The 12063-nt window shown below is 47.1% G+C and overlaps 1 protein-coding gene across 2 annotated transcripts in view; it reads right to left on the reverse strand.

Moving 5' to 3' along the window:
• Nucleotides 1–5173, reverse strand: part of CCDC146 (coiled-coil domain containing 146) — a 215726-nt gene extending 210553 nt beyond the window's left edge. The window contains exon 1 of one of the 2 annotated variants that reach the window (XM_077471203.1): nt 4960–5173. The gene's annotated coding sequence lies outside the window, so the exon portion shown is untranslated. The remainder of the gene's footprint in view (nt 1–4959) is intronic. The other variant, XM_077471202.1, reaches the window with a different exon arrangement.
• Between the last annotated feature and the right edge of the window lie 6890 nt (nt 5174–12063).

Here is a 12063-nt window from a genome sequence, read left to right on the forward strand (position 1 = left end):
ATCACACGCCAACGGCTGTGAGGTGGTGCATGCTACATGGGCTTCAAAGGAAGCCTTCACTGGAAGCAATACAAAGACTGTCATTGTTGATCACTAGGGATGAGCTCCGGCGTGTTTGGATCCTAATCCAAACCCAGGTAAACGAGCCTGCCAGGAAGTGGTTACCTGTTCTGGACTAATCATCTGCGGCTGGGGCATTCCGCTCACCGCATCTGAACATATACATGTGTATAGGTGCAGCTGCAGTGAGGGGAATGCTGCTTATGATTGGACAGCTTCCTGGCGGGCTTGTTTAGGTGGGTTCGGACTAGGATCCTAATCTCTACTGATCACCTTGGGAGAAAAGAATTAAAGACTTGTAAAGCTGACTTGACCTTTGAGGAGCACTGAAGTGCAAATGTTTTTTTAAGCATCTTCATAGGTCCCATTGAAGTCTAGGACTCCATGCAGTCTTCTGTTCTGCCCTTATTAGAATCCATCATTGGGTGTGTCCCTGCCTCCGCTTTGAATCGGGCAATGTGTACCCACTATATCGGTGAATAGGGCTGTCAGACATCACTGGTCGGCTCTGCAGGCTTTGGAAGCATCAGGCTGTCTGTGAAAAGGCAGCTTTGTGTCTGCATGGACCTAGAAGACAAGCTTAACCTGAGACAGAACTCTGTCACAACATTGTATCCCATACAAAAGATAACCTGAGCGTGACATGAAATTATCTAACAAAGCTGTTTCCAAACTTTGGCCCACTACAAGATAGGGTCAGTGGAATATCCTCAATGTGCACACACTGAGGGCTAAGGTCAGCAGAGCCTGCCTATGATCTCCACTTCCAATGTAAGGGGGGCCCTGATGTAAGGGGTGACTCTGATGGGGACCCTGTTGTAAGGGGAGCCTCTGATGGGGACCCTAATGTAAAGGAGGATGCAGATGGGGACCATGATGTAAGGGGGGATCTGATGGGTACCCAGATATAAAGGAGGACTCTGATAGGGACCCTACTGTAAAGGAGGACTCTGATGTGGACTTTAATGTAAGGACCTTAATGTAATGTAACTCTGATGTAAGGGCAGTTGACCAGTTTAAAGAGTAACTCTGGCTGGCCTCCCCTTTTTTTTTTTTGCCCTGCTTACCTGAAAGTGGTATCTGCACATTTCAGATAACCCCCCCCATCCAGTGGATCCAGCGCTGTCCTGCTAAAATCATCTCATGCCTGGCTACAGCTTTGTCCTACACAGCCATGTTCTCTTGGATGTCATTGAGAGGCCTGCCGACTCTTCCGGGTTCAGTCGGTGGGCCTCTCAATGACGCACTGATAGGCCCGCCCCCTCCTCTTTTCCTTGGATGAAAAGCTATGCTTCCTGGGATATGTGACGTACATCTCCCAGGAGGCACAGCAGGTAGTGTGAGCGTCATTTGCCTAATGCGAGTTATGTGGATGGGGAGGCAGGTGGACTTTAAAATTTTTTTTAAATGGAATGCCCTATTCCTGCAGAGGAAAGGAGGAGGAGTGGAGAGGCCAGGATCATCCTTGGGAGGCCTGCTGAAGGTCTGCTTTAGGCTGGGTTCACACCATCTTCACATGCGGCTTATAGCAGGGTCTGGTGCATCCCCATTCACCATTTCAGACCATATTTTTGGCTGAATTCGGACCTGAAATGGACCAAAAGATGCACAAGGCTCCTGTGCAAATTCGCACTGGAGCCGCAGCAGAAATATCTGAACCGGCTCCATAGTGAGACGGTCAAAATCTCCTGCTATTTGGAATTGGATGCATGGAACCCAGCCTTAAACATGTATTGCAATGTTTGCAAGCTAAAAATCCCTGTTTTATGCAAAATTTGCCAGAAAGGGTGTATAGCAGTGTGTAGAGGGTTCATCCAGAAATTTTAGTATTAACATGTGGTCAAACCCCTTTAGTGCCTGATGGATTATATACATGAACGAGCTATTGGGATTGAGCACAGGTATGATTTATTTCTCTTTCTGATGTAAGGGAGGACTCTGATGGGGACACAGGAGTAAGAGAGGACTCTGATTGGGATTTGTTCAGACCTGAATATTTGTAATATAGGAAACAAAAATTAGAGAAAGGGGGCCTATACGTGGAACACTCAAACCACGGACCAGCCAAGCATCCCCCAGTGGAGTAAAGGACTGTCTTGATACCCAGGAAATATAACAAGTATAATTAAATTAAAACAATTTTTATTTAGACAAAAAGAATATATATAAAATTTAAAAACATTTGTTGACACAGCATAGTTACATCACACAATCGTGTATTATGATTAGTATCCAAGTTGATAGTTTATTCAACTAGTTTCGCGACTGCTTGTCGCTTCTTCAGGAAAATCTTGATACTATCTACAATTAAACATATCGCGTCAACATTGATAATAAAGATGTACAAAACACATAGGTACAGTGTATTAATTAATCATAAACATTACAGAGCGAAAAGCTCACCGCTGTGGGATACTGTGTTGCGGGCAAAAATTGGAGCACAGGTGGTCCCTACCCACTGGACTTGACCACCCTTGGGGCGTCTCAGGATTTGGACAAAACAAAGGCTTTCTGTGTCTCTGGAACTGGGTACTGACGACAGGGGATTAACCCTATGCAGACATTATACCTAGCCATACCTTTAGGGATTACCTGCGATCTCTGCAGCCATTTTTAATGTGGATCATATTATGATAATTGCTGACAAACACACTGGTATGTAGACAATGTTATTGGATATTGATGCCACAATAATGTGAGAATGTCCAAGACCGATGGCACCGGTGCTATTTAATTATTATTATACCTTTTCTTTTCTTTTTCTAGCCGGCTCTATTTAAACCTCCCGTGTCCGCCCCAAGGGTGGTCAAGCCCAGTGGGTAGGGACCACCCGTGCTCCAATTTTTCCCGCAACACGGTATCCCACAGCGGTGAGCTTCTCGCTCTGTAATGTTTATGATTAATTAATACACTGTACCTATGGATTTTGAAATGTGTTTTGCACATCTTTATTATCAATGTTGACGCTATATGTTAAATTGTAGATAGTATCAAGATTTTCCTGAAGAAGCGACAAGCAGTCGCGAAACTAGTTGAATAAACAATCAACTTGGATACTAATCATAATACACGATTGTGTGATGTAACTATGCTGTGTGTCAACAAATGTTTTTAAATTTTATATATATTCTTTTTGTCTAAATAAAAATTGTTTTAATTTAATTATACTTGTTATATTTCCTGGGTATCAAGACAGTCCTTTACTCCACTGGGGGATGTTTGGCTGGTCCGTGGTTTGAGTGTTCCACGTATAGGCCCCCTTTCCCTAATTTTTGTTTCCTATATTAAATATATGAGGATGAGGATACCATATACATATTTTACTGTTTTTTGCTAACTTAAGGCACATCTACCGTATGTCTGAATATTTGTAAGATATACTTTGTGGCTATTCTACTAAACACTTTGGAGACTCCTGATCTAACATATCCTTGCATAACAGTGTGTGATCTATATTTCTATTTGTAGCACCCTCCCGGTGGAGTCAGTGGAGCAGTGTGTGATTGGCTTTGGGCTATTCTGGGTTTCCCTGGCTGCAGACTTGATTGCTTCATCCTGTTTTCTGAAGGATTCTAGAATGTAGCAAATCAGCAGCTAAATATTATGCCAATATGTCAATCCCTGAGGGAGGGTACCGAGATGGTGAGTGGGAGTGGAGTGAGCATAAACAGGCTGAAACCTGGAGCTGCCCTCTTCTCGTCCAGAAGTTGCCAGCCTGGAGGGCTCCAACCCTCCCAGGCAATCCAGTACACTTGCCTAGAAGCTCATCAAGATCCCAGCTATGCTGAAGCTGGGGGGCCTATTTACAAAGAAACTCTGAAGCTAAAGAAGAGAGATTTCACCTAGGATCCAGTATGGAGAGTTCACTAAGGAAATATCTGCCGTAGGCCCCTTACACGCGGCTGCTGGATTGGGTCCACCTGTCAGTTTTTCAGGCGGACCTGATCGGACCCTGCATTGTCCTCTATCGAGCAGCGGATATCAGCGGACACATGTCTTCCGACACCCACCGCCATCCGATCTGACCCTTTCTGCCAAAAACAGAAGGATGGTGGTCCTATTTTCAATCCATCTGGTGGATCAGATCCATCGGATGGAATCGGACAGGCGGTTTGCCCCATAGAGGAGGGTGGAACTGTGTCCATGTCCGCCCTCTTTAGCGGAGCAGACACAAACCTGTCATCCGCCTGCTCATCGGAGAGATCCCCTGCTGAGCACGCGGATTCAGCCTAGTGGAGGTGCCCGTGCAGGATCTGAGTGCGGGATCTGAACAACTGTTGCTGCTGTTATCCCCTGGTGTACTAATACTAAGGCTTGCCTGGCCTGGGAATTTGTTTATGGTGTTCAGGTGCTGTTCATTCCCTGAGCTATTGTTACAAGGGACTGTTCTAATTAGCTGCAGTGTGTCCTAGTATTACTGTTTAGCGTTCTAGGATATCCCAGAGCCCCCTGCCCTATCCAAGTTATTCAGCAATGAATAGAGGAAAAGGCAACCCCTTGATCAGAGGTATGCAGCCTTGGCACTCCAACTGTACAGAAACTACAAGTCCCATCATCCCCTCTTCCTTTTGGAGCCATGCTGTTAAAGTCTTGCAATGCCTCCTGGAAGTGCTGAGGTTGCCTATTTCTGCTAGACTATTCATTGGGCCAGAGGAGTGCCTGGCAGCCCTAGAAAGAGAGGAACTGGGGGACAAATCAGGGGGTGAGCGCTATATATTTATTGGGGGGTATAAACATCACACACATGATTGTATAAAGAACACAGATTTACTTTTGAGTTTGGAGCGTCTGTAGCAGAATAATTCATTGTATAGATGACACTTAGTGTTACTGGATCAGAACAAATAATTATAAATAGTTTGGCTGACAAGAACTCTGCACTAAATGTAAGTAATGTACCGGAATCGTATTCGTTTACCGTGTGCAGAAGCAGCGCCCCGAGCTGTGACTCAATCAGGATCCTTCGCTATGGTCTCAGGCTCCGCTACAATCGCCGCATGATCAGGCTTCAGTCATTCTTATTGCTGAGCGAGCGTCCATCTCCATGGTAACAGGGAGGCATTCAGCCGCCCCTCTGTAGGGTGTCATGACGTAGGGGGACTGGCCAAAAAAGGAAAACGGGAGGGCGTGGCTTAACGCAATCTGTGCTTCTCAAAGTACAGGGCGGATGTTGCATAGCTAAGTCTGTAGCTCGGAGTCATGGTGTTCTGTCAAATACTGTCCCCCCATCGGATAGACGGCTGTCGCTGCTGTATGCCCTTTCTCCATAGTTAGTCCTGTTCATCAACACAAGCAGCATTTCTCCCAGTGTTATAGATGGCTGGGCCGGGCTCCTGTACCAGAGAGTAGGGCACAGTACAGGGCTGTCCTAGAGGGGTGACAATGTATCACTCATACTGATGGGTGTCGCTGGTAGTAACAGTTTAGTAACTTGGTGCCACTGACTGCGCCTTGTAATTCATACAATCTATGCACCACAATACATAGAGCACCTTGGAGCTGGATTCTTCAATTGAAATAGTTCATAACTGCAAATCACATATTAACCGGGCGCCACGGACTGCAAATCACATACTAACCGGGGCGCCACAGACCGCAAATCAAATACCGGGCGACACGGATGGCAAATCACATACTAACCAGGCGCCACGGACCGCAAATCACATACTAACCGGGTGCCACGGACCGCAAATCACATACTAACCGGGCGCCACGGACCGCAAATCACATACTAACCGGGTGCCACGGACCACAAATCACATACTTACCTGGGCGCCACGGACTGCAAATCACATACTAACCGGGCGCCATGGACCGCAAATCACATACTAACCGGGTGCCACGGACCGCAAATCACATACTAACCGGGCGCCGCGGACCGCAAATCACATACTGACCGGGTGCCACGGACCGCAAATCACATACCTGGGCGCCACGGACCGCAAATCACATACTAACCGGGCGCCATGGACCGCAAATCACATACTAACCGGGCGCCATAGACCGCAAATAACATACTAACCGGGTGACACGGGCCGCAAATCACATACTAACCGGGCGCCACAGACCGCAAATCACATACTAACCGGGCGCCACGGACCGCAAATAACATACTAACCGGGTGACACGGGCCGCAAATCACATACTAACCGGGCGCCACAGACCGCAAATCACATACTAACCGGGCGCCACGGACCGCAAATAACATACTAACTGGGCGCCACAGACCGCAAATCACATACTAACCGGGCACCACAGACCGCAAATCACATACTGCAAATCACATACTAACTGGGTGCCATAGACTGCAAATCACATACTAACCGGGCGTCATAGACTGCGAATCACATACTAACCAGGCACCACGGACTGCAAATCACATACTAACCGGGCGCCATAGACTGCAAATCACAAACTGCAAATCACATACTAACTGGGCGCCATAGACTGCAAATCACATAGTAACCGGGCGTCATAGACTGCGAATCACATACTAACCGGGCGTCATAGACTGCGAATCACATACTAACCGGGCGTCATAGACTGCGAATCACATACTAACCGGGTGCCATAGACTGCAAATCACATATTAACTGGGTGCCATAGACTGCAATTCACATACTAACTGGGCGCCATAGACTGCAAATCACATAGTAACCGGGCGTCATAGACTGCGAATCACATACTAACCGGGCGTCATAGACTGCGAATCACATACTAACCGGGTGCCATAGACTGCAAATCACATATTAACTGGGTGCCATAGACTGCAATTCACATACTAACTGGGCGCCATAGACTGCAAATCACATAGTAACCGGGCGTCATAGACTGCGAATCACATACTAACCGGGCGTCATAGACTGCGAATCACATACTAACCAGCTGCCATAGACTGCAAATCACATACTAACTGGGTGCCATAGACTGCAAATCACATATTAACCGGGTGCCATAGACTGCAAGTCACATACTAATAGGGTGCCATAGACTGCAAATTGCATACTAACCGGGTGCCATAGACTGCAAAGCACATACTAAAGGGGAGGGATACTGATTACTGAACTCTGCACTATTAACCTCCCTGGCGGTATGATTAGTTCTGGTTTTAGGTGCTGAAAGCGGTACAATTATTTTGCATGGAAATTTGGCGTTTTATATTGTATGCCTGCAATTCTTAGGAATAACTCTCTTAAATCTGTTCAAACCAGAGTCTAGCAGACATCCCGGGTATGATAAAGTTTATAATATAATAAAGAATAATAAAAATTATTCAATAATGTAATCAAATCCAAAAACAAAGAAATTTGCTCATTTGCAGAATTGTCGCTGTCATTATATTTAGTGTTTGATGACACATTTCCCCAGAAATCGCTATCGCTCAATTCTGCAAGTGATTCTAATTTATTATCACTGTTTTCTAGTTGGTCTAAAATCACTTTTGACATAAAGGGACACTTTTTGGTTGCTATGGACAATCTCCAAATTCCAGGCAGAAAAAACAGTATTTATAATATAAATGTGCATGCAGGGCACTGCACAGACCACTAGTAGGGTTGCCACCTGTCCAGGATTCACCCGGACAGTTCGGGTTTGGAGGCATTTGTCCAGGTTTCAGACTGTCTGCAACCCGGACACATTATTTAGACTGGACTATGGTCTCCCAGCAGAGTTTCTGGCTGCAGTTGTCTAAGCTGAGCGTGTCTGTTACACTCTTTAATTCTCCCCAAAGCCAGCACTATCAAAGCCCACCCCACCAAACACATACAGACGGGAGAGGAGAGAGGGCGCCATTTGCTCCTCCTACCCCCCACCCCACCCCTCTTTGTCTGCCCACACTCCAATCCTCGGCACTGTGCCTCAGAAAACGGAAGTGGGGGCCGGAAATTTGAAGTTCAGCAGCCTCAGATCCATCTGGATGAGAGGTGCTGACTGCCAAGGGGTGAGTGAGCTCACCATCCATGCATCCATCTGTGACTGAAGTCTCCCCATTCTCTCTCTTGCCTCTGATTGAGTACACTAAGGCAAATCAGGGTTCTCAGAGCACCCCTTATATCAGAGTTCCCCTTTACACCACAGACCACAGTCTTTACCCTTACATCAGAGTCCTCTCTGTACATCAGAGTTCTCAGTGTTCCCCTTTAAATCAGAGTTCCCAGAGCATCCTTTATGTAAGAGTCCACAGAGTTTTCCCTTTCTTTAGAATCTGCAGAGTCCCCCCTTACAATGAAAGGCAACTCTGTGAGTTCAGATGTAAAAGGGGAACTCTGTGGACTCTGATGTAAAAAGGGAACTCTGTGGACTCTGATGTAAAAAGGGAACTCTGTGGACTCTGATGTAAAAAGGGAACTCTGTGGACTCTGATGTAAAAAGGGAACTCTGTGGACTCTGATGTAAAAAGGGAACTCTGTGGACTCTGATGTAAAAAGGGAACTCTGTGGACTCTGATGTAAAAGGGGAACTCTGTGGACTCTGATGTAAAAGGGGAACTCTGTGGACTCTGATGTAAAAAGGGAACTCTTGTTATTAACTTCATGTGATTAGAAATGTTATTTATTAGCAAAATATATATATGTATAGTTTATACTATAAAAAAAAAATTGCTGTGCGCCACAAAAGTGTTCGGGTTTGACTTGAAGAAAAGGTGGCAACCCTAACCACTAGGGACAAAGGGGGTGTGTAATTTTTTTTATACAGTACTGCAATCTGTAAGATTACAGTACTGTGTGTGTTTTGTGTGTTTTTATTTTTTTGAATTTGGCGCCGATCTCCGCTCCCGTGCGTCGTAACGTCGCAGGGAACGGAGCTCGGCGGCACTCGGGCACTGTGTGAATCGAGCGGAGGACAGCTCGATCACACAGCGCGGAGGACATCGCTGAATCCAGGGGACAAGGTAAGTAACTTCTCGCTGTGTTCTCCCTGTATCCAGTGATGCGATCCCGAGTCTGGCTCGGGGTTACCGCTTATGGTACTTAAATCCCAACCCGAGCCAGACTCGGGATTACTGCTAGGGAGGTTAAACACTGACTCCTGCACTTCATATACTATTGTGTGTTATACAGGTGAAGTATACTACTGATCCCTGAACTGTGTGTTAAACACCACTGACCCCTGTAATGTGCGTTACATACTACTGTCCTATGCACTGTGTGTTTTCTGGATTTCAGCTATAAAACCCATCCCTAGAACACTATACTTCCGACCCCTTTACTGTGTGTTTCTTAATACTAATCTCTGTACTCTGCATTACTTACTACTGACTGCTAAATTTGGTGTTATTTACTACAGACCCCTGTACTCTGAATTGCGCACTAGTGGCCTCTGGATTCTGCATTATTTACTCCTGAACCCTGCATTGCATACCACTGACCTCTGAAGTCTTTTCTTTCTCCTGGACCCTTCACTCTGTGATACATACTACTGACCCCTACACTCTGCATTACATAGTCCTGACCTCTGAACTTTGTGTTACTTACGCGTGACCCTGCACTCCACATTGCATACTACAGTTTTCTGAACTCTGCATTACTTACTCTTGACCTTCTGCATTGCTTACAATTGACCCCTGCACTCCACATTACTCACTACTGACCTCTGCACTCTGTGTTACTCACTACTGACCTCTGCACTCTGTGTTGCTCACTACTGACCTCTGCACTCTGTGTTGCTCACTACTGACCTCTGCACTCTGTGTTGCTCACTACTGACCTCTGCACTCTGTGTTTTATTACTGCTTGCTGAACACAGCCAATTTAAATGAATGGAGCACCTGCTCCACAAGCACTTGCAATGCAGGTGGTTGTGGCATGGTAGTGCGGCAGTTAGGGGGCTAAAACAGGCAGTGAGAAGGTGACAGATCGCCTCCTCACTACATGCAAAACTCCTCTTAAAAGCAACCCAATTGCAGATTGCATTTCAGAGGAGTGGCAGTCCTTGCTGCCCGTGTAAACAAGCCCTAAAAGCAGTTTTTCCTTCCCAATTTCCTGCTTCCTTGGCAGATCGCACTCTTCCATGCTCCGGCACTGGACTGTCCATCAGCGCCCTCATGCATAGTTGCCAACTGTCCCGACTTTCCCGGGTCATTTCCGGGATTTAGACCCTTTTCCCGATTTAATTGTTTCCCGGGAAATTCGGTTTTTCACGATTTTCGCCGCTGAGGTCCTCTCTGCCAGCCGCTAGAGGACATTGTCAAGAAGACCGTAGTAGAAGTAGGCTGGCCGGATGGCTACAATAGAAATTGAGCTGCGGCGCCACCCACCCCCCGCCCCGCTGCCAGTCTCTGAGACCTGTTATGGAAAGGGGGGGATGGGCGGCGCCGCAGCTGAATCTCTATTGTAACCACACGGCTCCAGTTGACCAACTTTGGGGCTATAGTCTGCATTTCACATGGGGGGCAGTCTGAATGTCACAGGGGGGGGCCCAGACTGGATGTCACAGGGGGGCCAGTCTGGATGTCACAGCGGGGCAGTCTGGATGTCACGGGGGGCCAGTCTGGATGTCACGGGGGGGCCAGTCTGGATGTCACGGGGGGGCCAGTCTGGATGTCACGGGGGGGCCAGTCTGGATGTCACGGGGGGCCAGTCTGGATGTCACGGGGGCCAGTCTGGATGTCACGGGGGGGGCCAGTCTGGATGTCACGGGGGGGGCAGTCTGCATGTCACGGGGGGGGGCAGTCTGCATGTCAAAGGGGGGCACCAGATGTAAGAAGGACTGATGGGGACACCACATGTAAGGAGGACCGATGGGGACACCACATGTAAGGAGGACTCTGCTGATGGGGACACAGATGTAAGGAAGACTGATAAGGACACAGATGTAAGGAGGACTGATGGGGACACCAGATGTAAGGAGGACTCCGCTGATGGAGACACAGATGTAAGGAGGGGCTCCGCTGATGGAGATACAGATGTAAGGAGGGGCTCCGCTGCTGGGGACACAGATGTGAGGAAGGCTCCGCTGATGGGTCACCTGATGTAAGGAGGGACTCTGGCACCTGATGGCATCTGGTGGCAGGCAACGTGGCAAGTGACAGGCTCAGGCCTCCCACTGATTCTGCATTATGGTGAGTTGAATGATTTCATTTTATATTACAATGTAATAATACAAATAATGCGCTTCAATCATCCTGACACCAAAACAATCATGGTCCCGGGATGATTGAAGTGCTAACACCAGGTGTTTGGAGTATCTTTATCTGCTGATTGTTAAACTTTCTAGAATACACATTTCTATTGTTGTGTAGGATCGGGGGCTGCTGTCCATCCATCCCTCTACACCCCTTTCCCTCTCCATCCCGCATTCATCTCAGACTCTAACCACACCCCTTTGAGCCACACCAATTTAAGCTACACCCACTATTTCACGCAAACCACACCCATTTTTGCCACGATGCGCAAAGCACGCCAGATTTTTATTTTTTTCCCTATGCCACACCCACAAACACATGCCCCACCCCCTAATTATAATACAACTCCGCCTACAGCCAAAAAAGTGTCCTGGAAATTTTATTTACAAATGTTGGCAACTGTGCTCATGTCCAATTACAGCTATAGACCCTGCATTGGTATTGAGGATGCCAGGACCCTAGACCACTGGATCATGGAGGAGAAGAAGCTGTGGGGACTGGCCTAGCAGCATGGAGGATTAGATAAGGAAATCTACTTTTCTCTACCGCCTAGAGCAGTCAACTCTTGCAGTTAAGGCACAACCCTACGTCAAGGGGGAATGTTCAAGTTTCCTGGAATTCAGCTTTAAAGTCCATCCCCATACCACCATGTATTCGCCTTCACATCATTACCTTGCCCTTCTATCTTCCATGGATGCCACCACAAAATACCTGGTGTCAGTTGGCTTCAGAGCTAAGAAGACACTGTGATGACACCTCCTCCATCATATGACAGCACACTGCATCATAAGAGGAGGGGATCTGTCTCTATTAGGAAGTGTCCGGGCATCACCTGTCAGAATGGCCACAGAGCTGCCCATTACATGAATACTATGGAA

The sequence above is a fragment of the Lithobates pipiens genome, unplaced genomic scaffold, assembly GCF_037356315.1.
Source record: "Lithobates pipiens isolate NorthernLeopardFrog02 unplaced genomic scaffold, aLitPip1_a1.2 Scaffold_8, whole genome shotgun sequence".
Lineage (NCBI taxonomy): Eukaryota > Metazoa > Chordata > Amphibia > Anura > Ranidae > Lithobates > Lithobates pipiens.